Source organism: Oryx dammah, unplaced genomic scaffold (genome assembly GCF_014754425.2).
Source record: "Oryx dammah isolate SB20612 unplaced genomic scaffold, SCBI_Odam_1.1 HiC_scaffold_11163, whole genome shotgun sequence".
Taxonomy (NCBI): domain Eukaryota; kingdom Metazoa; phylum Chordata; class Mammalia; order Artiodactyla; family Bovidae; genus Oryx; species Oryx dammah.
The window spans coordinates 2,035,809-2,061,520 of NW_024080556.1; the positions used below are offsets into that span (position 1 = coordinate 2,035,809).

General features: G+C 37.3%; 1 long non-coding RNA gene across 1 annotated transcript in view; it reads left to right on the forward strand.

Annotated features, from left to right (window-relative positions):
* The window catches only part of LOC120860702, a 236,380-nt gene that overhangs the window by 176,840 nt on the left and 33,828 nt on the right, over positions 1-25,712 (forward strand). Inside the window, exon 3 of the long non-coding RNA XR_005720411.1 lies at positions 21,731-21,786. This is a non-coding gene — a long non-coding RNA (uncharacterized LOC120860702). The remainder of the gene's footprint in view (positions 1-21,730; positions 21,787-25,712) is intronic.

Here is a 25,712-nt window from a genome sequence, read left to right on the forward strand (position 1 = left end):
CTATCCAAGTCCCAGAGTTCTTTTCTGGATCCTTGTTGAGCTCAGCTTCATGGTGACCATTGTTTATGATGCTAATGCTTAGCCTGCTGGCTCTACTGCTAAAGGCTGTGCTGGTTTTTCTCTCACCCCTGAGCTTCCTCTCCTTTCTCGGCCCTGCCCTCTCTTTCCCTGTCTTTTCCTTCTAAGTCCTGCTGCCCAGAAGGAACCAGTCAAGGCCTGTCTTCCCTCCACAGTGCCCAGGAAAAGCTTTGCATACCCTCTGCATCATATGAGGGCAGCTGGCAGAAGCTTAAGAAAGCTGAGCACAGGCTCTGCTGCTCCTCCATTGAGCCATTACATGGTGTCCACGGTTGGGTGGCCGCTCCATGCGGGTCTCCTGCCTCAGGGCAAGACGGGAAACCATGCAAACCGCGCCCCCTCCCACACACACACACTTTCAGTTTTCTCCTCAGCCTATCAACTATGCCTCCAGCTAAGATTTCAGCTTCAAGTGGGGAGGAAGTTATGACCTAAGATTTTGGCTTCTCACCTCTGAATCTTTTCCTCTGTCCATAATCTTCTAGGCTTGGAAGAGACTTCTTTCTCTTCCTCAGTGACACCTGTCCTGTCACCTCTGGGCCATAATAGTTGGTTAAACGGCAACAACAGAAGTTGGCTTATTTTAACAACAGTTCCAGAAATTTTACAGAGCTTAAAATTCCATGTGTATGTGTACATTTAGTTCTATTGTAATCATATGTATATATATGCACAATAGTGTCCTCCGCCTTGTGGTTATAACTTAATAGCACATCATGCATACTCTTTGGGGGAAGTATGTGTATTTACACACTTTAAAGAATGTGTTTTAAAAGGAAACTACTAAAGCCACAGTTCCTTGCCTTTCTCTTTCCTATCCCGGTCCCGTTCCCCAGAGGGAATTGCTGTTTACCTTTCTCTAACCATTATCTCTGTATCACTAGACAGTATATCATTGTGAGGAGGGAAGCTGCCAGCCTACAGGGCTCTCCTCCACCCCACCTGAAGGTGAGTCCAGAAGTTACTGGCTGAGGCATCACTTGCATTTGCTACACACTGTCTCTATGTGGAGTTAGAACCATATACTTCTTTTTGAGAATCCATTACATGCTAAATGCATGGATGTGATTAAATTTACTATAACATTTGAATTAAGCATGCCCAATTATTTGCAGATGTCTTAAAATGTCCAGACCACAATATTTATAATAAAGATGACATATCTGTAATCGGTATGTGTTACTGATAAATTGAATGCATCTCTCTTGGGGTGGGATCAAAGCTTTGTCTCCCAATGCCCCTTTTGACTTTATTCAGTAGAGGGAAGACTTTCCTCAGTTATGCAATAGAGCTATTGAAGACCATCCTGGAGTCAATTTATGTCACAAAACAGTCACAATTGAAAAAATGAAAAGCATCTTATCCAAGCTATTAACACGTCAGTCTTTATTCAAAGACATGTCTTCTCACCTTCTCCCAGCTAAGACCCAGTGGGTATAATGATCACCTACAATCTTTCTTCCTATCCTATCCTTCTATCCTCAATGGGATGTTTTCTACCCTATTAGTGATAAGGCATGAGAAGAGAGGAAGCAGGATACAGATGTTGGCTGGATGGCTTTGTGCCCTGTGAACTTGGCATGGTTAAAGCCTACTTTTTCTCTTGTGGTTCCTTTTTGAGAATCCCAAATGGGGAACCTCTTACTTGCTGTTCTCTTTAACCCAGAAGACTGATTATCTTTCTACCCTGACTAGTGACTTGAGCCTCCTTCTCCAGCCTCTTGGAACTTGTTTCCATCTCTAGCTTCTTGCATCTTCTAGTTTTTTCTCTGAATAGAACATTCTCCAGCTCACTAACAAACATTCCCCTCTCTTCTGTCCCCACCAGCACCTTGGTTAACTATGCTTCCAACCTCAGGGGTCACAGATTAAGTTCTCTGTGGAGCCTAATTAGAGTCCCTCCCCATCAGAGCTTGAGGTAAGAGGTCAGGTTGACAGTCTCCCAGTGCTTTGGGGCACTCTCCAAAACCCCTCTTCACACAATGATCTCCTTATAGCATATTTTCTTTCCATTCTGGCCTCCTTGATGTTGCTCATCTGTCTAAGGTGTTCAAAGGGTCACAGGCAAGGTTTTGACTCTTGTAAGTTCTGTATTTTGTAAATTTTTGAAATCTTTGTCATCTATTTAAAGATGTAAACATAACACCTTGTCATACTTTTCCCATTCATGTTATCCTTTCTTAAACAGTGGGTTAACTACAGTTCACTAGCTTGTAGTTTTAGACTCATGTCTATTTCTCTCTTGTCCTATTTTCCTTTATCTGTTTTATTTAGACTCTTTGCTTTCTAACTAAGAGAAACCACCTAAAGTTGGCTTATGCAGCTGTTCATGATGACAGCTCTTTCAAGGAAGTGAAAAGCATGAATACTGTCTGGCCTTAGGGTGGGCTTGAGCCAGGGAGAAGGTGATAGAGAGCCTACAGAATAGTCTCTTTCTATTCTATTTACATACACACACATCAATTTTTTCTCTTTCTGTAGACAGGCTGGCTAGCTCTGTTAGCAACTGTGGCGGGAATAAATGACGATGCTCAAGTTCCTATGCTATCATGCTAGTTACAAAGAGAGACTCCATCTCTTATTTCTAGGAAAATGACCCTGATTGGCCCATCATGGGTCAAGTGTTCATTTCTTGTTCCCATAAAGACAGATGGTAGTAAAATAATAGAAACATTGTAACCACTGGAAGCCTTACACTCTGGATTGGGTTTGGCAAACAGCAAATACAAAAAGTTAGCCCCTATAACACCTATAGTTTACAAGACCTTCTAGTTCAGTTCAGTCCCTCAGTCGTGTCCGACTCTTTGTGATCCCATGAATCACAGCAGGCCAGGCCTCCCTGTCTATCACCAACTCCCAGAGTCCACCCAAATCCATGTCCATTGAGTTGGTAATGCCATCCAACCATCTCATCCTCTGTTGTCCCCTTCTCCTCCTGCCCTCAATCTTTCCCAGCATCAGGGTCTTTTCAAATGAGTCAGTTCTTTGCATCAGGTGGCCAAAGTATTGGAGTTTCAGCTTCAACATCAGTCCTTCCAATGAACACCCAGAACTGATCTCCTTTAGGATTGACTGGTTGGATCTCCTTGCAGTCCAAGGGACTCTCAAGAGTCTTCTCCAACACCACAGTTCAAAAGCATCAATTCTTTTGCACTCAGCTTTCTTTATAGTCAACTGTCACATCCATACTTGACCACTGGAAAAATGATAGCCTTAACTAGACGGACCTTTGTTGACAAAGTAATGTCTCTGCTTTTTAATATGCTGTCTAGAGTGGTCATAACTTTCCTTCCAAGGAGTAAGTGTCCTTTAATTTCATGGCTGAGATCACCATCTGCAGTGATTTTGGAGCTCCCCAAAATAAAATCTGACACTGTTTCCACGGTTTCACCATCTATTTGCCATGAAGTGATGGGATCGGATGTCATGATCTTCGTTTTCTGAATGTTGAGCTTTAAGCCAACTTTTTCACTCTCCTCTTTCACTTTCATCAAGAGGCTCTTTAGTTCTTCTTTGCTTTCTGCCATAAAGGTGATGTCATCTGCATATCTGAGGTTATTGATATTTCTTCCGGCAATCTTGATTCCAGCTTGTGCTTCATCCAGTCCAGCATTTCTCATGATGTACTCTGCATATAAATTAAATAAGTAGGGTGACAATATACAGCGTTGACATACTCCTTTTCCTATTTGGAATCAGTCTGTTGTTCCATGTCCAGTTCTAACTGTTGCTTCCTGACCTTCATACAGGTTTCTCAAGAGGCAGGTCAGGTGTTCTGGTATTCCCATCTCTTTCAGAATTTTCCACAGTTTATTGTGATCTACACAGTCAAAGACCTTTTAGAAATTTCAACAAAAAAGATTTCCTTTTCATCCTAGAGGACTGGAATACCAGGTAGGAAGCCAAGAGATACCTGGAGTAATAGGCAAGTTTGGCCTTGGAGTACAAAATGAAGCAGGGCAAAGGCTAATAGAGTTTTGCTGAGAGAACACAGTGGTCATAGCAAACACCCTCTTTCAGCAACACAGAGATGACTCTACACATGGTCATCACTAGATAGTCGATACTGAAATCAGATTGATTATGTTCTTTGCAGTAAAAAATGGAGAAGCTCTATACAGTCAGCAAAAACAAGACTAGGAGCTGACTGTGGCTCAGATCATGAACTCCTTACTGCAGAACTGAGACTTAAACTGAAGAAAGTAGGGAAAACTATTAGGCCATTCAGGTATATCCTAAATCAGATCTCTTACAATTATACACAGAAGTGACAAATTCAAGGAATTAGATCTGATAGAGTGCCTGCAGAAGTATGGATAGAAGTTTGTAAAATTGTACAGGAGGCAGTGATCAAAATGACCTCCAAGAAAAAGAAATGCAAAAAAGCAAAATGCTTGTCTGAGGAGGCATTATAAATAGCTGAGAAAAGAGAAGTGAAAGGCGAAGGAGAAAAATAAGATATACCCATCTGAATGCAGAGTGCCAAAGAAGAGCAAGGAGAGATAAGAAAGACTTCCTCAGTGATCAGTGCAAAGAAATAGAGGAAAACAATAGAATAGGAAAGACTAGAGATCTCTTCAAGAAAATTAGAGATACCTAAGGGACATTTCATGCAAAAATGGGCTCAATAAAGGACAGAAATTGTATGGACCTAACAGACGTAGATAGATATTAAGAGGAAGTGGAAAGAATACACAGAAGAGCTATACAAAAAAGACTTTAATGACCTGGATAACCATGATGGTGTGATTACTCACCTAGAGCCAGACACCTAGGGAGTGTGAAGTCAAGAGGACCTTAGGAAGCATCACTACAAACAAAGGTAGTGGAGGTGATGGAATTCCAGCTGAGCTGTTTCAAATCCTGAAAGACTGTGCTGTTAAGTGCTGCACTCAATATGCCAGCAAATTTGGAAAACTCAGCAGTGGCTGAGTTTCAGCAAGCTCCAGGAGATGGTGAAGGACAGGGAAGCCTGGCGTGCTGCAGTCCACGGGGTTGAAAAGGGTCAGACACAACTGAGCGACTGAACAGCACCGACAGTAACATCTATGCCGATTTTTAATTGTTGAATTAGCTGCCTTAACTGTCACTGTAATTATTGAATACTTTTTTCATATTAGTTCTATGGCTGATACAACAAATTATTTGGTTGCTTAAAACAATGCAAATTTATTGCCTTGGGTTCTGTAGGTCAGAAGTTCGAAATGGGACTTGCGGGCCTAAAATAAAATTATTTGCATGGCTGCATTCCTTCTGGGAGGCTCTAGGGGAGCATCAGTTTCCCTGCCATTTCCTATGTTTAGAGGCTGCGCACATTCCTTAGGTATGGCTTCCTTTCATCTTCAAAGACCGAAGTGGTTTGTCGAGTCCCTTCTAGGCTGCATCACGCTGAAACTCACTCTCTCGCTTATAAGAACTTTTAAGATTACATTGGGTCCACCTGCAGCACACAGGAGAATTGCCCCCTTCCAAGATCCTGAACTTAATCACATGTGCACAGCTTCTTTGAGTTGTTATATGAGGTAACAGGATCGTGGGTTCAGAGAACTGGAATGCAGATATCTTTGTGGGATTGTTATTTGGCCTACCACGACTTTCTTTGTTTACCTCCCCTCGCTCCCCCCAACTTCTCTGTATATGTTGTACTTGATCTTACACTTAATGTTTCTTCTTTTCCCTTCCTCTCCTTGTGGCTAAATTTTCTTTAGCTGGTCACCTGAAGCTTACACAGACAAAAATGACATTCTAGTCCTTTATTTAGTCTACTTTGCCACTCATTTTATTGATGCTACTGGAGCTTACTATTTATTAGATGGACTCATAGGTGAAAATTATGTATCAATTATATTTTGAGAATAAATATTCTTGCAAGTTTATGAGATTTCTAAAGGCGCAGAAAGCTAATGACATAAATGGATAATTTGTTGTTGTTCAGTCACTAAGTCATGTCTGAGTCTTTACAACCCCATGGACTACAACACGCCAGGCTCCCCTGTCCTTCACCGTCTCCCAGTTTGCTCAGATTCTTGTCCATTGAGTTGATGATGCTAACTAATCATCTCATTCTCTGACACCCCCATTTCCTTTTGCTTTCAATCTTCCTCAGCATCAGGGTCTCTTCCAGTGAGTTGGCTCAGTGCATTAACTAGCCAAAGTATTGTAGCTTCAGCTTCAGGATCAGTCCTTCCAATGGATATTTAGGGTTGATTTCCTTTAGGATAGACTGGTTTCATCTCCTTGCAGTCAAAGGGACTCTCAAAAGTCTTCTCCAGCACCACATTTTGAAAGCATCAATTCTTCAGCCCTGAGCCTTCTTTATGGTCCAACTCTCACATCCATACATAACTACTGGAAAAACCATAGCTTTGACTAGGTAGGCCTTTGTCAGCAAAGTGATGTCTATGCTTTTTAATATGCTGTCTAGGTTTGTCATAGCTTTTCTTCCAAGGAACAGGTGTCTGTTCATTTCATGGCTGCACCACAGTCCATGGTGATTTTGGAGCCCAGAAAAAGAAAATCTGTCACTGCTTCCACTTTTTCCCCTTCTATTTGACATGAAGTGATGGGACCAGATGCCATGATCTTAGTTTTTTAAATTTCAAGCCAGGTTTTTCACTATCCTATTTTGCCCTCATTGAGAGGCTTCTTAGTTCTTCACTTTCTACCATTAGTGTGGTATCATCTGCACATTTGATGTTGTTGATATTTCTCCCAGCAATCTGGATTCCAGGTTGTGACTGGTCTGGTCCAACCCAGTATTTCACATAATGCACTCTGCATAGAAGTTAAATAAGCAGGGTGACAATATACAGCCTAGTCATACTCCTTTCTGAATTTTGAACCAGTCATCTGTTTCATGTCTGGTTCTAACTGTTGCTTCTTGACCCACATACAGGTTTCTCAGGAGACAGGTAAGGTGGTCTGGTATTCCCATCTCTAAGAATTTTCCACAGTTTGCTGTGATCCACACAGTCAAAAGCTTTTAGCATAGTGAATGAACCAAAAGTAGATGTTTTGTCTGGAATTCCCTTGCTTGTTCCATGAACCAGTGAATGTTGGCAATTTAATCTCTGGTTCCTCTGCCTTTTCTAAACCCAGCTTGTACATCTGGAAGTTCTCGATTCACATACTATTGGCATCTAGTTTGAAGGATTTTGAACATAACCTTGCCAGCTTGTGCAATGAGTGTAATTGTGCAGTAGTTTGAACATTCCTTGGCATTGGCCTTCTTTGGGATTGGAATGAAACCTGTCCTTTTCCAGTCCTGTAATCACTGCTGAGTTTTCCAAATTTGCTGGCATATTGAGTATAACCCTTTTAACAATATCATCTTTTAGAATTTGAAATAGCTCAGCTGGAATTCCATCACCTCCACTAGTTTTGTTTGTTGTAAATGCTTCCTAAGGCCCATTTAACCTCACTCTCCAGGATGCCCATCTCTAGGTGAGTGACCGCACCATCATGGTTATTCCCGGTCATTAAGACTTTTTTTGTACAATTCTTCTGTTTATTCTTACCACGTCTTCTTAATCTCTTATTCTTCTGTTAGGTTCCTGCCTTTTCTGTCTTCTATTGTGCCCATCTTTGCATGAAATCGTGCCTTGATATCCCCAATTTTCTTGAAGAGATTTCTAGTCTTTCCTATTGTGTTGTTTTCCTCTATTTCTTTGCACTGTTCATTTAAGAAGGTCTTCTTATCTCTCCTTGCTATTCTCTGGAACTCTGCACTCAGTTGGGTATATTTTCCCTTTCTCCCTTGTCTTTCACTTAGACACAGTGCCTGAAGAACTATGGACAGAGGTTCATAACATTGTACAGAGGCGGTAACAAAACCATTCCAAAGAAAAAGAAATGCAAGGAGGCAAAGTCATTTCTGAGGGGCCTTTCCAAATAGCTGAGGAATGAAAACGGATAGTAAGAGAAAGCTTATTTTATTTTTAAATTTTTTATAATTTTATTTATTTTTGGCTGTGCTGGGTCTACATTGCTGCACAGGATTTTCTTTAGTTGCAGAGAGCAGGGGTTATTCTCTAGTTGTGGTGTGTGGGCTACTCATGTGGTAGCTTCTTTTGTTTCAGAACATGAGCTCTATGGAGCTTCAGTTCAGTTCAGTCACTTAGTCATGTCTGACTCTTTGCGATCACATGGCCTGCAGCACGCCAGGCCTCCCTGTCCCTCACCAACTCCCGGAGCATACACAAACTCATATCCATTGAGTTGGTGATGCCATCCAACCATCTCATCCTCTGTCATTCCCTTCTCCTCCAACCTTCAATCTTTCCCAGCCTCAGGGTCTTTTCCAATGAGTCGGTTCTTTGCATTAGGTGGCCAAAGTATCGGAATTTCAGCTTCAACATCAGCCCTTCCAATGACTATTCAGGACTGATTTCCTTTAGGATGGATTGGTTGGATCTCCTTGCAGTCCAAGGGACTGTCAAGAGTCTTCTCCAACACCACAGTTCAAAAGCATCAATTCTTCTGTGCTCTTTATAGTCCAACTCTCACATCCATATATGACTACTGGAAAAACCATAGCTTTGACTAGACAGACCTTTGTTGGTAAAGTAATGTCTCTGCTTTTTAATATGCTGTCTAGGTTGATCATAACTTTTCTTCCAAGAAGCAAGTGTCTTTTAATTTCATGGCTGCAGTCACCATCTGCAATGATTTTGGAGCCCAAGAAAATAAAGTCTCTCACTGTTTCCATTGTTTCCCCATCTATTTGCCATGAAATGATGGGGCCAGATGCCATGATCTTAGTTTTCTGAGTGATGAGTTTTAAGCTAACTTTTTCACTCTCCTCATCAAGAGGCTCTTTAGTTCTTTTTCGCTTTCTGCCATAAGGGTGGTGTCATCTGTGTATTCGAGGTTATTGATATTTCTCCTGGCAATCTTTTTAGTAGTAGCACATGGCCTTTGATCACAGGCTCAATCATTGTGGTAAACAGGCTCAGTTCCTCTGTGGCATGTGGGATCATCCTGGATCAGGGCTTGAACCTGTGTCTCCTGCACTGGCAGTAGGATTCCTTACCACTGAGCCACCAGGGATGCCCCCAGAAAAATCTAGTTTTAAAAGGCTCATTCCTATTGGGAAAGGAAGGAGACATGGGTTGTATGGTGACAAAGAAAAGTAGTCTCTTAGAAGTGAATGAAAAATGATAGTTTGGTTTGCTGTGATTTTTCACAGAATGTCAATTAAGGAAGCAACAACATAATAATTTTAACTATGAATACAATCAGGATGGTCAGGCAATAATAAAGTAGATAGTAAGAACTTCCCAGGTGGCTCCATGGTAAAGAATACACCTGCCACTGTTGGAAATACAGGTTCAATTCCTGGGTCAGGAAGATTCCCCTGGAGAAGGAAATGGCAACCCACTCCACTATTCCTGTCTGGAAAATACCACAGACAGAGCCTGGTAGGCTACAGTTCACGGCATCACAAAAGAGTCAGATAGGACTTAGTGACTAAACAACAGTAGTAAGTAAAAATAAAAATAATACCTATCATTTTTTGGAAACTTAATGTATGACAAGTATTGCATTAAGTGCCATATGTATACAATAATAATAATAAGCCTGCCAGCTCAGGTGTTACCATTATTCCCCCTTGTAACTGGGAGACTTAGAGCCAGATTGTATAATTTTGAAAGTCACACCAGCTGTAGTAGAGGATCTTGTATTTAAACCCATGTGGTCAGTTATACTCTACAGCCTCCCTCTTATGCACTCCAAACCCCACTAATTGCCTTCCTCCTCACTTTATCTTCCTTCTAACCATACAGATAAAAACATCAGGGTGTGGCAAGATAAAGAGACTTTCCCAAGGTCACTCAATTTCTGGCAGAACTAGAGCTCAGGGTCCATGTACTATGATACTCAGTCCAAGGATGCTAAGTGTTGGTCATACATATGGGGAAAAAAAGAAAGAAAGGTGAAGAGGTGAAACAGGATATGAAGTATGAAAGTAGGAAAATTATAAAAGGGAAAAGATAAGCAATATTAAGGCTGAATAAAACTAAAAAGTATTCATGCAGTGGTAGATGCTGCTGGTGACTTGCTGCTGCTGCTGCTAAATCGTGTCTGACTTTGTGCGACCCGATAGACGGCCTCCCACCAGGCTCCCCCGTCCCTGAGATTCTCCAGGCAAGAACACTGGAGTGGGTTGCCATTTCCTTTTCCAGTGCATGAAAGTGAAAAGTGAAAGTGAAGTCACTCAGTCATGTCCGACTCTTAGCGACCGCAGCCTACCAGGCTCCTCCATCCATGGGATTTTCCAGGCAAGAGTACTGGAGTGGGGTGCCATCGCCTTCTCTGGTGACTTGCTATCTACCTAGAATACTTGCATCCTATTCAGCTGAACAACATATTGCTGAGCTCCCACTATTTCTTGTTCTTTCCCAAAGCTAAGCTGTGTTGATTTTACCTCCTCATGAGCCACTGATGATGAACAAGTTGTATGGTCAGGCAGGGAATCATTTAAGATCAGATTATTGAGGACTGTTGCCTATGGAAACAAACCTTTTCCATATGTGGGCCTTGATTGATGGCAATTAGAGAAACATAAATTTGGAAGCTCTTTTCCACTTATAGTCATTGACTGCAAGAGCAGCTCTAACCTCATCTTGGCTTTGAAGCTATGCTTCTTGGCATCGGAGGTCAACTTTGGTGTGAAAAGATGACTCCTCAATTCCTGGGCAGTTAAAGGGTGTGCAACCATTTCTCCCGTTTCAGTTTATACTTGGATAGATAGCCCCAAACTGCTTCTTAGAAGTATGTTAGGATGTAGCCTGGAGTGAAAACTTGTCCAAATAGTTGACAAAAATATTGTACATCCCTCTGATGAGAGAATCTAAATTTAATAAGCTCTGTATGCAAGGTGTCAGCTGAGAGACAAACCTGCGTGCCTTCCAGATAATCTTTCTCACAAGCTAGCAGTGATTCCTCAACAGGTCTCTCGTAGGCAACCTCTGCAGGCAATTGGCATTAGAGAATAGAATGTTTCTCTTGTCAGCAAGATCAGATAAAACAGTGAGGTGGTGAGAATGGGATAAGACAGGCTTAGTCCTACGACTTTTAGATTTTGTGGAGTTTGCCCTCAGACCTTGTGCAGTGATGATGGTCTTGTGATCTTTCAAACTCTCTATCTAGAATGTGAGAAATAGGTCATTTTTAGTTTCTGATCCCACAGGTTTATCTGGGGTTCATTTGAAATTCTCCACATTTATCTCATCTTTATCTAGATCTATCTCCATAAAATCCAGAGAGTCTTTATATGGCCTGGCTAGGTGGAGGGCAAGGCAGTGTGAGTCAAGGTAGAGGTGTTTTCATTCAAGACACATCTTCTTAAAGTCCAGACTAGGGGTTCTCAAGTAGAAACATGAGAACTATATTACCAACATATGATGAGTAATTTTTAAGTTAAATTTGCCTTTATTCAAAAAAGGGAATGTGTCATATGTAAATTGGAGTGCCTGTTTGTGTGTTTTTTTCTTTCAAAAATCCCAAGTGGTTTCCAGCACTTGAAACTTGCCCATTCCAGCTCTTTATAGTCCCCACTATTTTCTCTTGTCTCTTCAACATGATCCTGTGTGTCAGTTGCTAAAAACCATCACACACACACCCTGAAAATCTTTTCATAGTCTAGAAGTATGAGAATCTAAAATTTTGGCTGTAATTTCAATAAAGCTGAATTCTTTATGATTGTGGCCCATGTTCTGTTGAACTTCCATAAGGAATGAAATGATTGATAAAGAATTGATCAAGAATGGGCAGAGAATGAACAAGTGATGTTAAGCCTTATTGTATATATTTTAACAGGGCTATGAGATACTCATTGATAAAAAATAGTGACTCAGTGGTTTTAACTCTAAACAACAATGAAAATCAATAATTGCTAAAATGTCTTTTGATTTTTTTCTTTGACGGGACAGGGACTAAGAACGTGTGAGAAATCTCTGAAACTCTTATTTCCTGGACATTGGTGCAGCTCATTTCTTCATCTCCTGCAGCTCTGCTCTGGTATCATCAGTGAGGCCTTTTCTAACCAGTCTATTTAAAGTTACAAAGCTATTTACTCCTCAGCAATCTCTTTTCCCCTTCTCTGCTTTATTTTTTCTTCGAAACCTATCACCTTTTAAAATAGTAACATAATAAAAAGGGTTGTTTTTTTTTTTTGTGTGTGTGTATGTTTATTATTCCCCCGTCTTAACTAGAATGTAATTTCTATAAAGGCACAAATTTATGTTTGTTTGGTTCACTCTCATGACCTAAAAGAGTGCCTTAATCTGTATATTTTGAATGGATAGTTGCTGAATGAAGAATCATCGTTTAGAACAGATAAAGAATGTGTGCCTCCATTTCGACTGATAATCTAAACTAATTTTTTTCAAAGCAGATGTTTCTAAGATTTGAGAGTTGGGAACTATTTAAAAACAAATTAAATCCATTTTTTGCTGAGTTTTTTTTTTTTAACCATAGTATCTTTCATTGTTTAAGATGAAATAAAGGTTACTTAAGGGAGATTGCTCAAGATTTTACTTCTCTTGTCACATTTTTTAATGTGACATTTTTCCAGAGGGCATTTATATAGCCTTTTTCATCAGAAAAAATCCGTGAATTATGTATTTAGGTGATTATTATTATTGTTTGAAATTTGTAATATCTGGACTAAGGAGAGTTCTTGAAAGCTGTTAACAAAGAAGACATCTCCTGTTACTAATTCAGAGTCCTCTGGAATCTCAGTGTTTCCCATAATGGCATGCTTTCCTGCTATGTAAATATCAGGGCCAAAGAGTGAAATGTCTAAATTCAGAAAGCATCTAGGAAAACATATCCTAAAATATTATTATAAGCAAAAGTAAGCTAGTTGGAATGAAAAGGAAATGGCACATTTAAACTTTTATTCCTTCTTACTTAATGCAGAACTTTTGTTATTTTTCTATCTCAGTTAATTTCGGCATGCATTTATTTTTATGTATGTAATGTTACTGAGAACATTGGTTAAGATTTGTTCTGATTTTCAGGACTTTCTTTTACTATATTTTATTAAACCAAGAGAATATTTAAGATAACATGTGATAATTAATATGAAACTCCTTTAGAGAGGACACTAAGGTGATTTAAAAATTGTCTTAACAGTTTTATGAGATATATGTGGAGCAAATGGCTCACTTCAGCTTAATGCACTGAAGTTGAATTTTTATCTCCATTCACCATATGCTGTATTTTAGCTTTTTTTGTCATATTTTCTGTGACCCACATCCCATTGAAGTAGCTGGGCAAATTTGAGAATGTGATAATTTAGGCATAGACTCTTCACAAAAAGATGGCAGGAGGCAGAAAAGAAACGATCTTGGATCTCTCAGCAATGTTTGTCTTTTTCTGTCCTACTTCACTTAGCATAAAGCCCTGAAGGTCCATCTATGGTGTCAGAAATGTCGATTTCCTTCTTTCTTATTCCTGAGTAATATTCCGTGTGTGTGTGTGCAGGTGTGCGTGCACACACACACCTGCACACACACACACACACACACAACTTCTTTATCCATCTGTCCATTGATGGATACTTGGGTTGCTTCCATGTCTCAGCTATTATAAAGAATGCTGTGATGGGAGTATAGATATCTTTTCAAGTTAGTATTTTCATTTCTTTGAGATAAATACACAGAAATATAATTGCTGGATTAAGGGTAGTTCTAGTCTTAATTTTTAAAGGAATTTCCGTGTTGTTTTCCATAATGACTGCACCAATTTGCATTCCCACCAACAGTGAAGAAGGGTTCTATATTCTCTATATCCTTGTCAACACTTGTTATTTCATATCATTTTGATAATAGCTATTCTAACAATCATGAGGTGATATTATTGTGGTTTTGATTACCATTTCCCTGATAATTAGTGATACTGAATACCTTTTCATATGCCTGTTAGTCATCTTTATGTCTTCTTATATATCTACTCAGTTCTGCCTATTTTTAAATCGTATTGTTTTTGCTATTGAATTGTATGAGTTCTTTATATATTTTGAATATTAAACTCTTATCAGATATATGGCTTGTAAATATTTGCTCCATTTTTATAGGCTATCTTTCCATTTTATTGATGGTTCCAGTTTGCTGTGCAGAAGCTTTTTAGTTGATGTAGTCCCACTTGTTTATTTTTGCTTTTGCTTTATTGATTTGAGTAAAATCAGTAAATTCTAATCATGAAAGTGGAGCTGTCATATTCACATTATATTTATCCAAATTCAACTACATGTATTAGTATAAAGAGTCTATAATCACCTATAACAATATGAACTTTATGTATTAGCTAATTACTTTAGCTTTATTTGGTGCTGGCCAGAAAACCAGAAACAATTAAATTCTGTATTGGAGAGAGAGAGTACACAGTGTACTCACATAGTGTAGTTTATGGTGATTTCATGGGCTATTAAACATAATTTTTACAACATGCAATATTCTCCTTTGTACTTATTTTAAAACATAACCTATGTTAGAGATGATTTTACTGTGGTATTAATATAAGTGTTTTTCTATGAAGTATATTAATTTTGCATAATAAACTCAACTCGAATTCATTAGCTTTGTACCTACTCTTAACATTCTGCAAAAAGCTTCAACTAGTACAGAACTGGATTTTTTATGGTGATATGCTTATAAGTCTGTTATTTCCTAGATTGTTCATATTTATATAGTTTAAAATATACTCATATTTTATTCATGTGCATACACATTTTTATAAATGATAGTTACTGCTCCCCCAACTCCAGAAACTGCAAGGAACCTGAAATATGCATTCTGCATTTATAATGAAAACAACAACACAATATCAACTTAAAAGTGACTTGCCCTGGATTACTCATAAAGCAGAAAAACTTGCCATAGAAATGCTTTGAAAGCCTTGGAAGAAATGTGCCATCAAAATGCAAATATGTTTTCACTTAAAAAGAAAAAAAATTCTCTCTGGAAACTGGTTTACATAGGATTTGGAGTTAACATTCCAGTATTTCAACTGATTGAAACCATTGGCTATTTTATTTACCAATGTTCTTTGGACTTAGTACCATCTGCTGTTCATTGTTAGAGCATGCAAAATTCTTGGGATTATATATCCTCCAGCAGATTTCTTTGTTATGGTCCATTTTTGTAGGCTGTTGGTTCAACTTTTCTTGGTAGCTCCAGTATTTTTTGCTAAAATCTATGTTTTGGTGTAGTTCTTCTATGACCTGAATTACAAATTCCTAATTTCCAGAAGAAATAACACAGCACAGGTAAGTTGTACTAGCTTATTCTGACCTTGTTAACCACATTTAACTTTTTTGCTTTTGATAACTACATTCATTTATCATCCTCTCATTTTTACTTCTTCCTTGAACTAAAATCATTTCACTTACGTTATTACCTAAGGTATTGTTAGGCAGTACTTTACTCCATCAGTTACTTAGTTGCTAAGTCACGGCCGACTCTTTTCAACCCATGCACTGTGGCCCACCAGGCTTTCTGTCCATGGAGTTCTGCAGGCAAGAATACTGGAGTGGGTTGCCCTTCCCTTCTCCAAGGGATCTTCCTGACCCAGGGTTCAAACCTGGGTCTCCTTCATTATACTAAATATAGTCCTTCCTGATCTGTTGCTCATTGTCATGGATTGATGGTGTCTCTCCTGTTACTGCTCAAAAAAGACTCACTGGAGTCTTAACTCCCCGGTATCTTAGAATGTGACCTTATTTGGAGATAGGTTCTTTACAGAGGTAATCAAATCTCCAGAGGCTAGGAGAAAGTCCTGGAACATATTTTTCTTTAGTGCCTGGAGAGGGAGCATGGCCCTGTTGACATGTTGATCCCCTATTTCTAGCCTCCAAAACATTGAGAATAAATTTATAAGTTACTCAGTAAGTAGTACTTTGCTATGGCAGCCTTAACAAACTAATATTTACTCACTAATCTTATTGCCCATTGTATTTCTTCATGTCTTCTCCTGTGTGCCCAAACTTTCCTGATTATTTGCTTTTTTATTATTTATCATGGGCTGTCCTTCTCACACATCAGTATATTCAAAATTTATTGTTGTTTAGTCACTAAGTTGTGTCTGACTCTTTTGCAAATCCATGGACTGTAGCCCACCAGGCTCCTCTGTTCATGGGATTCTCCAGGCAAAAATACTGGAAAATACTGGTTGCCATTTTATTCCCCAGGGGATCTTCCTGACCCAGGGATTGAACCCTCATCTCCTGCTTGACAGGCAGATTCCTTACCACTAAGCCACCTGGGAAGCCATATTCAAATTTTACCTTTTATTTAAGGTCCTATATTTCAAATGCAAGATTGTTTATGAAAACTTCATAAATAATAAACTTCTGATAAAATTAGGTATGTTTTCTCCTTGATGTCCCATTTTGAGATCCTTTGCTTAATCCCAAATGGCTAGCTAGAGATTGTTTTCATCACCATAGTAGATATCTTGGGCCCATATATTCTGGAAAGATTTGTTAAATGAGATACTGGAAGAAGACATGAGATATGGAAACTGATACATACAGGTAGTAAGAAGTCCACATTTATGGCTCACTGAGTGGGAAAGTTCTCCCTATTTAAACCAAGCTCAGTTTTTGGAAATTTCCCCAGAGGCCTGAGGACAGTTTCTTCTTTATTCTACTTATCCTGGCTCTTCCCAGGTAGCAAAACCACTGCAAAACTGTTCTTTTATGTTTTGGGGGTGCAGTAATAACTTAGCAATTAAACCACCACCATGATCTAATTTATTTTCTCCAAGTCAGTTTTTCCATCTCCATTCAAATAGAATGATCTATATATGTTTGATTGTGCAGTGAGTCATCTGTTGATTGATTTTGGGGTTTCGTATTATTGTAACTCCTGATGACTGAGGGTACCAGTTTGATCCCTGATGAGAGGGGTAAGAGGCTTCTTGGTTGGCTCAAGTAGTAAAGAATCTGCCTGCTGACACAGGAGACACAAGTTCGATCCCTGGGTCAGAAAGATCCCCTGGTGGAGGAAATGGCAACCCCCTCCAGTATTCCTGCCTGGAAAATTCCTGTGGACAGAGAAGCCCGGTCGGCTGCATGTAGGGAGCAAAGATCCCGCAAGTCTCATGGCTGAAACACCAAAGCATAATAGAAGTAATATCAATATTGTAACAAATTCAATAAAGACTGTAAGCATGCGTGCAAAAAAAAAAGACTTTAAAAATGGCTTTTCTTATTTTTATATTTTCTTACATCTTTTTTTTTTTTAGTATATGTACTACCGAAGTGGGCACATATCGATTTTTAAATAGCCAACTGACTATTGTGGTAACATTGGCTTATAACATGTGTGTTTCATGTGTAGAACATTATATTTCTACTTCTGTATACACTAAAGCGTGCTACCTGATAAAAGTTTAGTTTTCATTCATTAACGTGCAGTCGACTCCTTTTACCCATTTCACCCTCTTCCCACATTCCTTGCGCTGTGGTAACCACTACTTTATTCTCTGTACCTAAGTATTTGTTTCAGTCTTGTTTTACTTTTATGTTCCACATATGAGTGAAATTATATGGTATTTTTCTGCCTTCATCTAACTCATCTCACTTAGCATAATACGATCAAGGTCCACGCATGTCACAAATGGCAAAAGTTTATTTTTCTTAGCTGAGTTGTGTTGCTGTGTATCTGTGTGTACAATATCTTATCCACTCATTGGATTGCTTTCCTATCTTGGCTGTTGTAAGTAATGTGCAATTCACATAAAGGTGTATGTAGCTATTTGAATTAGTTTTTTGGTATTCTTCAGATAAATACCCAGAAGTGGAACAGCTGAATCATATAATAGTTCCATGTTCCTTAATGTTCTGAGGAATCTCCATACTGTTCTAATCAATTACAATAAGAAGCAAATCAGTACAGCTATGTTTTCTGACTTGTTTCTTATTGTAATTAATAAGAACTTACAGAAAAAAGAAATAAAGATCAGAATAGGAATCCTTATTAATTCCTTTTTGAATGGAAATTTCTATTAACTGTTGCATTAAGCACCAGTAAGTGTGAAAATTTTATTGATTGTCTTTTTCACCATCTCATGAAATGATTATGAAGTAGATTTCTTTTTATCAATAGGTTCTTTTGGCTTCACATTTGGGTCAATTTTAGTAATAAACATTAGCAAATCAGTTTTTCTGTCCTTTACTATAATTTCTAATTTTAATCATAGAAATTATTGTAATCAAATAATTCTATTTTTCTATTGATTTGCAAATATTTTTATCCCTTTCAATATGTTGCCTTTTCACTTTGTGGGTGGTTTCTTTTGTTGTGTAGAGCCTTTTAATTTGATATAGTCCCACATGTTGTTCATTTTTCTTGCCTTTACTTTTGTTGTCAAATAGAAAAAGTTGTTGCTAAAGCCAGTCAGATAGTTTATCACCTTAGTTTTCTTCTAATTTTATGATTTCAGGTCATTGTTCAAGTCTTTAAATCATTTTTAGCTAGTTTTTGTTTGTGGTATAAGATAATGGTCTGCTGCTCTGCTGCTGCTAAGTCAAATCTGTCGTGTCTGACTCTGTGCAACCCCATAGATGGCAGCCCACCAGGCTCCTCTGTCCCTGGGATTCTCCAGGCAAGAACACTGGAGTGGGTTGCTATTTCCTTCTCCAGTGCATGAAAGCTGAAAAGTGAAGGTTAAGTTGCTCAGTCATGTCTGACTCTTCACGACCCCATGGGCGGTAGCCTACCAGGCTCCTCTGTCCATGGGATTTCCCAGGGAAGAGTATTGGAGTGGGGTGCCATTGCCTTCTCTGAAAATAATGGTCTAGTTTCTTTCTTTTGCATGTGACTGTCTGGTTCTCACCACCATTTATTGAGACGGTCCATTTAATGTTTTATATTCGAAGCTATGTTGTCATAAATTCATTGACTAATTTGTGGATTTATTTCCTGCTCTATTGCTTGTTGTCTCTATTTTAACACCAAAACCATACTGTTTTGATTACTATAGCTTTGTAATATAGTTTGAAATCAGGACGTGTGGTGACCCCAGCTTTATTCTTCTTTTTCAAGATTGTGTTTGCTAATCAGGGTGTTTTGTGGTTCCATACAACTTTTAGGTTGTTTTGTTCTACTCTTTTGAAAAATGTCATTGAAGTTTTGATGGGAATTACATAAAATTGTAGGTTAGTTTGGGCAGTATGAATGTTTTAACAATACTAATTCTTCTAATCCATGAACATGAAATATCTTTTTGTTTTTTTTCTTCAGTTTCTTTCATCAGGGTCTTAAAGTTTTCTGTGTACATGTCTTTCACCATCTTGGTTACATTTCTTCCTTGTTTTTTTTTTTTTGATGCAATTGTAAATAGGATTGTTTTCTTAATTTCTCTTTTTAATAGTTTGTTATTAGTGTGAAGAAGTGCAACAGAGTTTTGTATACTGATGTTGTATGCAGCAACTTTACTGAATTCTTTTATTATAATATAAATTTTTGGTAGAATTTCAGATTTTTTAATATATCATTGGCAAATAGTGACAATTTTACTTCTTTTCAATTTGGATATCTTTTATTTTGCATATTTATTTAGCCTAATTGCTCTGTCTAGGACTTCCAATAGTATGTTGAATAAGTGGCAAGAGTAGGCATCCTGGCCTTGTTCCTTATCTTAGAGAGAAACTTTCAGCTTTTCACCATTGTATATGATGTTAGCTGTGGGTTTATTATATATGGCTTTAATATGTTGAAGTGCATTATCTCTGTACCCACCTTGTTGAGAGCTATTATTATAGATGGATGTTTAATTTTGTCAGATGCTTTTTATGCATCTGTTGGACAATCATATGATTCTTTCTTCAATTTGTTAATGTGGTGTATCATATTAACTGATTTGCTGATGTTGAACCATCCCTGAATCCCTTGAATAAATCCCATTTGATCATGGTGTAGGATGCTTTTAACATATTATTGAATTCAGTTTGTTAATATTTTTTTGAGGAGTTTTGCATCTACGTTCATCAGGGATATTTGTCTATAATTTTCTTGTGGCATCTTTAACCAGTTTTGGTATCAGAGTAATGTTGGTTTTGTAAAGTGAATTCAAGAGTGTTCCCTCCTCTTCTGTTGAGAAAGGTTGGTAATAATTCTTCTTTATTTTTTATTTTTTTTTATATGAAAAAATAGGTACTTTTATTTTTAGCTGCTCTTTTTAAAGAGTCACGTTATTGAGTCATGCATAGACAACCTAAGTATTTAATTTAGACAATTACCAGCTGATTCCCAGGTATTTTGTATATACATTATGAAAGGCAGAAAGACACCAATACAGAAGGTAGAGACTTCTGTTTCCGTAGGCAAAACTGTGATCTAGGCAATTCTTGTAAGAACTGGGAGCTGGGAAAAACAGCTCCCTATAAGTTCATGGTGGTGGACACTGGATACTGCTGCCAGCTTATCCTTAAAGAAAAACAGGAAAAGAAAAGATTCTTCAACTTAAGCAGACTCCAGAAGTTTGAGGGAAGGATTTTTATTTTTATTATTATTTTTACTTTAATTTTTATTTTTACTTTATTTTGCTTTACAATACTGTATTGGTTTTGCCATACATTGACATACGTCAGCCATGGGTGTACATGAGTTCCCAATCCTGAACCCCCCTCCCACCTCCCACCCCATATCATCTCTCTTGGTTTGGTAGAATTCATCAGTAAAATCTTCCACTTCTGGACTTTTGTTTGTTGTGTGCTTTTATGATTCGATCTCCTTAGCAGTAATAAATCTGCTCAGATATTAAATTTGTACATGCTTCAGTCATAGTGGATTGTGTGTTTCTAAGAATTTTCCCATTTCTTCTAGCTGATCCAATTTGTTGGTATATAATTGTTCACAGTAGTCTCTTATGATCCTTGGTTTCTTTGTATCACTTGCAATGTCTTCTCTTTCAATTCTTATTTTGTTTGAGTCCTTTTTCTCTCTCTCATTTCTGTGCTCCCCCTTGAGATTAGCTGAAGTTTTGTCAATGTTATTTATCTTATCAAAAAATCAGCTTTTTATAGCATTGATTATTTTTTTTTATTTTAGTCTCTATTTCATATATTTCCTTTCTGATCTTTGTTATTTCTTTTCTTCTACAAGCATATCTCAGGAGATTTTGTGAATTTGGTTTCAGACCACTGTGATAAAGAGAATATCACAATAAGTGAGTCACATGAATTTTGGGGTTTCCCAGGGCATATGGAAGTTATGTTTGCACTATATCTTAGTCTATTAAGTGTTCAATAGCATTATGTTTAACAAAAACAAAGTATATATCTTAAATAAAAATACTCTATTGTTAAAAATGTTTAACGTCATCTGAGCCTTCAGCAGGCTATAATCTTTTTCTGGTAGGGGTTTAAAATATTGCAAGAATTACTAAAATGTGACAAAGAGACATAAAGTGAACAAATACTTTTAGGAAAATGGCACCAGATATACCTGCTTAGTGCAAGATTGCCACAAATCTTTAAATAATAAAAAACACAATACCCATGAAGTTCAATAAAGTGAAGCTAAATAAAATGAGCTGTGCCTATACTACCTTTGTGCTTTAATTTTTTTGTTTTTTTTTTAGTTCCTTGAAGTATAAATTTAAGTTGTTTATTTGAGATTTTTCTTGTTCCTTGATCTAGGCATTATCCCAGGAATTTTCATCTTAGAATGGCTTCGACGCATCTCATGAGTTCTGGTATGTTGCATTTATATTTTCATTTGTTCCAAGGTTTTTTAAATTTCTCTTTTGATTTCTTCTTTGACCTTTTATTTAGTAGCACGTTTAATCTCCATGTATTTATAAATATTCCGCTTTTTTTCTTGTGATTGAATTTTTGTTTCATACTAATGTGGCCAAAAGGATGCTTGACTAGGATTTCAGTTTTCTTAAATTTATTAAAACTTCTGTTGTGGCCTAACTTATGATCTCTCCTGGAGAAAGTTCCATGTGCCCTTGAGAAGAATGTATATTCTCTTGCTTTTGTATGAAAGGTTCTGAATATGTCTATTAAGTTCTTCTGATCTGACATGTTGTTTAAAGCCAGTGTTTCCTCATTGATTTTCTGACTGGATCATCTACCCATTAGTTAAAGTGTGGTATTAAAGTCTCTTACTATTATTGTACTATTTTCCCTTTAGATCTGTTTATATGTGCTTTATATATTTAGATGCTCCTATGTTGGGTGGGCTTCCCAGGTGGCACTTGTGGTAAAGAACCTATCTGCCAATGCAGAAAACATAAGAGATGCAGGTTCAATGCCCGGGTCAGAAATATACCCTGGAGGAGCACATGGCAACCACTCCAAAGTTCTTGCCTGGAGAATCCCACAGACAGAGGAGCCTGGCAGGCTATAGGCCATAAGGCCGTGAAGAGTCAGCATAATTTATAAATGTTATATCCCCTTCTTGAACTGAGCCCTTTATCATCATGTAATGACATTCTTTGTATCTTATTAAAGTCTTTATCTTAAAGTCTATTGTGTCTAACACAAGTATGCTGCCCCAGATTTCTATTGGTTTCCATTTGCGTGGAATACCTCGTCCCATACCTTTATTTTTAGTCTGTGTGTGTCCCTATATCTAAGATCTTCTGTAGGCATCATATAGGTGGTTCCTGATTTTTATCCATTTAGCTACTCTCTGTCTTTTGATTTGAAATTTTAGTTCATTTACAGTTAGCAATTATTGATATGTATGTACTTATCACCATTTGTTCATTGATTTCTGACTGTTTTGTAGTTTCTCTTTCTTCTCTAGCTCTATTCCTTTTGATGCTGCTGCTTTATAGTGGTGTGCTTAGCATGCTTTTTTTGTGTATATACTGTAGAGCTTTGCCTTATGGTTATCATGAGGCTCACATAAAACAATTTATAACAGCCTATTTTAATAGCAACTTAAGCTGGAATGCATCCCAAAGCTCTATATATTTACCCCCACACACATTTTGTTTTTAATGTCTTAATTTATGTATTTTTATATTGTGTATCATTAACTAATCACTATAGTTGTATATACTACTTTTGTCTGTTAACCTTCATACTAGCAATATAAGTGATTAATGTACTACTTTACAACATGAGATTATTCTAAATTATTCTGAATTTTACTATATATTTACCATTATCAGTGAGATTTATACTTTCATGTATTTTGCTTTAGTAAGCACATTTCATTTCTGCTTAAAAAATTCCCCTTAACATTTCTTGTAAGGCTGGTCTAGTGCTTTAGCTTTTGCTTGTCTGGAAAACTCCTTCAATACTTCATGACAAATTTATTCTTTTTATAGGCAGTTATGTGTAAGTCTCTTGTTTTATTTCTTTTTAGTAGTTAATGAAATTTGGGATAAAACTTACTTCTACTATACCTCAGTCAATCTATGCCATTTAATATGTAGTATTTTTATTATTTTATAAATTGTTTTTGGCTGTTTCAGATTTTCTCTGTTTTTCTGGTCAGAACATTAATTTTTAGTTCCCATGGTTGGGATATGCTTTATTTTGTTGTGTTTTACTGTTTACCTTTTTTACATTATGGAGAATTATAAATTTTAAGGCTTTATTTAAGGTTGAAGAGATGATCAATTTTAGCAAATGTCCCTTGACAAAATATGAAAGTCTTTCTTTCCTTTGTAGAGTGGAAAGTTAGTTTTATCTTTTTATTTAATTTTATTTATCTGAGCAAAAACCTTATACTTTTTTCTCTTCTTGTTTGTGTACTTGCTCTGTTAAAGGCTGAAAATTGTCTGTTAAGATCTCTCACTCTAATATTTTCAGTAATTTGTGCTTTTTAGTTGTTTGTGTATGTCTATCTGAACCTCAGAGGCAAAGTATTGAGTGAATCACACACCTCTACACAATGCAGGATCACTGATGGTTCTGTAAGGCCTTATGCTCTTTTTTTCATTTATACATTTATTCCTTTTAATCCTCATCTTCTATTCCACCTATCCCCCTCTTTCATCCCAAACTCAATTTTATCTAGTTTTGCAGATGTCCTTTGGATTGTATATATGCTTGTGAAACATGAATTGTTTTATGTACATTGTTGTTTTTAAATTTTTATAAATGGTAATGTAAATTACATCACTTGTTTCTCACTTTTTCATAAAATATTGTGCTTATATGACAGTTTTGCTGTATTTGCAGCTTTTAAAGTAGGCTTAGTTCTCAATAGTAGTATGTATGTATCTACCATGTTTATTTCACTTATTCTCTCAACAATGGGCACCCAGGTCACATTCAACTCCCTGAAACAAGTTGGCATAAATTGCCTTATATATTTCCCCTTATGGACTTCTTTAGGTTATAGAGGCAAGAGAAGGATGGAAGGATATCAATATACTTAATTTAACAGATTTCTCAGAAGAGTTACACAGTCTGCACTTCATCAGCAAAGTATGAAGATCCTCAGTTCTCTAATCCCAGCCATTTGACCTTGCTGCTAAGTCGCTTCAGTGGTGTCCAACTCTGTGCGACCCCATAGACAGCAGCCCACCAGGCTCCCTCGTCCCTGAGATTCTCCAGGCAAGAACACTGGAGTGGGTTGCCATTTCCTTCTCCAATGCATGAAAGTGAAAAGTGAAAGTGAAGTTGCTCAGTAGTGTCTGACTCTTAGCGACCCCATGGACTGCAGTCCACCAGGCTCCTCCATCCATGGAATTTTCCAGGCAAGAGTACTGGAGTGGGTTGCCATTGCCTTCTCCATTTGACCTTAGCCAGCTTTATAATTTTTGATAGTCTGAAAGGTATAAAAATGATATCACATTTTAATTTGTTTCTGATTATTATGTGCTCTGAGCATATATTTAAAAGTTGAGACCTTTTAAATTTCACTTTATATATTTTGTTTGCTTTTACCTTTTGCCTATTTGGTATTGCTATTCTTCTTTTACCTCTTTGATTTGTAAAGCTTCTTTTATAGTCTAGACTAGGGGTCAGCAAATTTTGGTCTCTGGCCCAAATATGACTTGCTGCCTATTTTCATACAGCCAACATGCTAAGAATGAAATTTAGATTTTTAAATGATAGGGCAAAAATGAAGGGAATAATAATATTTTGTGACACATGAAAATTATATAAAATCAAAAATTTTAGTGTTGGTAAATAAAGTTGTATTGAGCATAGCCATGCTCATTCATTTATGTATTGTATATTGCTGACTTTATGCTACAATGACAGTGTTTAGAGTTTAGTTCCAACAGAGATTATACGACTCACAAAGCCTAAAATATTTACTAGCTTATTCCTTTATGGAAAAAGTTTGCTGACCTCTCATCTGAGGGAGTCTCTGATTGATTTCAGACATTTTCAATTTTGCCATCATGTTCTCTAGTCAAGAGCCATTATTTTGCTATAATCAACTTAATCAGTTAAAAGTTTTTTCTGATATTCCATGCTTTTAAGATGATGTTTAAAAAGTGCATTTCCACTCCATTTTCACAAATGTATTTTCTCACATTAGCTATAATTAATTTTGTGATTAATTTTTAATTAATTTTATAATTAATTTTACGTGTAGATATTTTATAAACCATGAGTCCATCTTTGCAAATTGTATTAACAAATGAGCTAATTTGAATTTTTCTCTGTATAGGGAACCAACTTTCCCCAAACCATCTAAAAA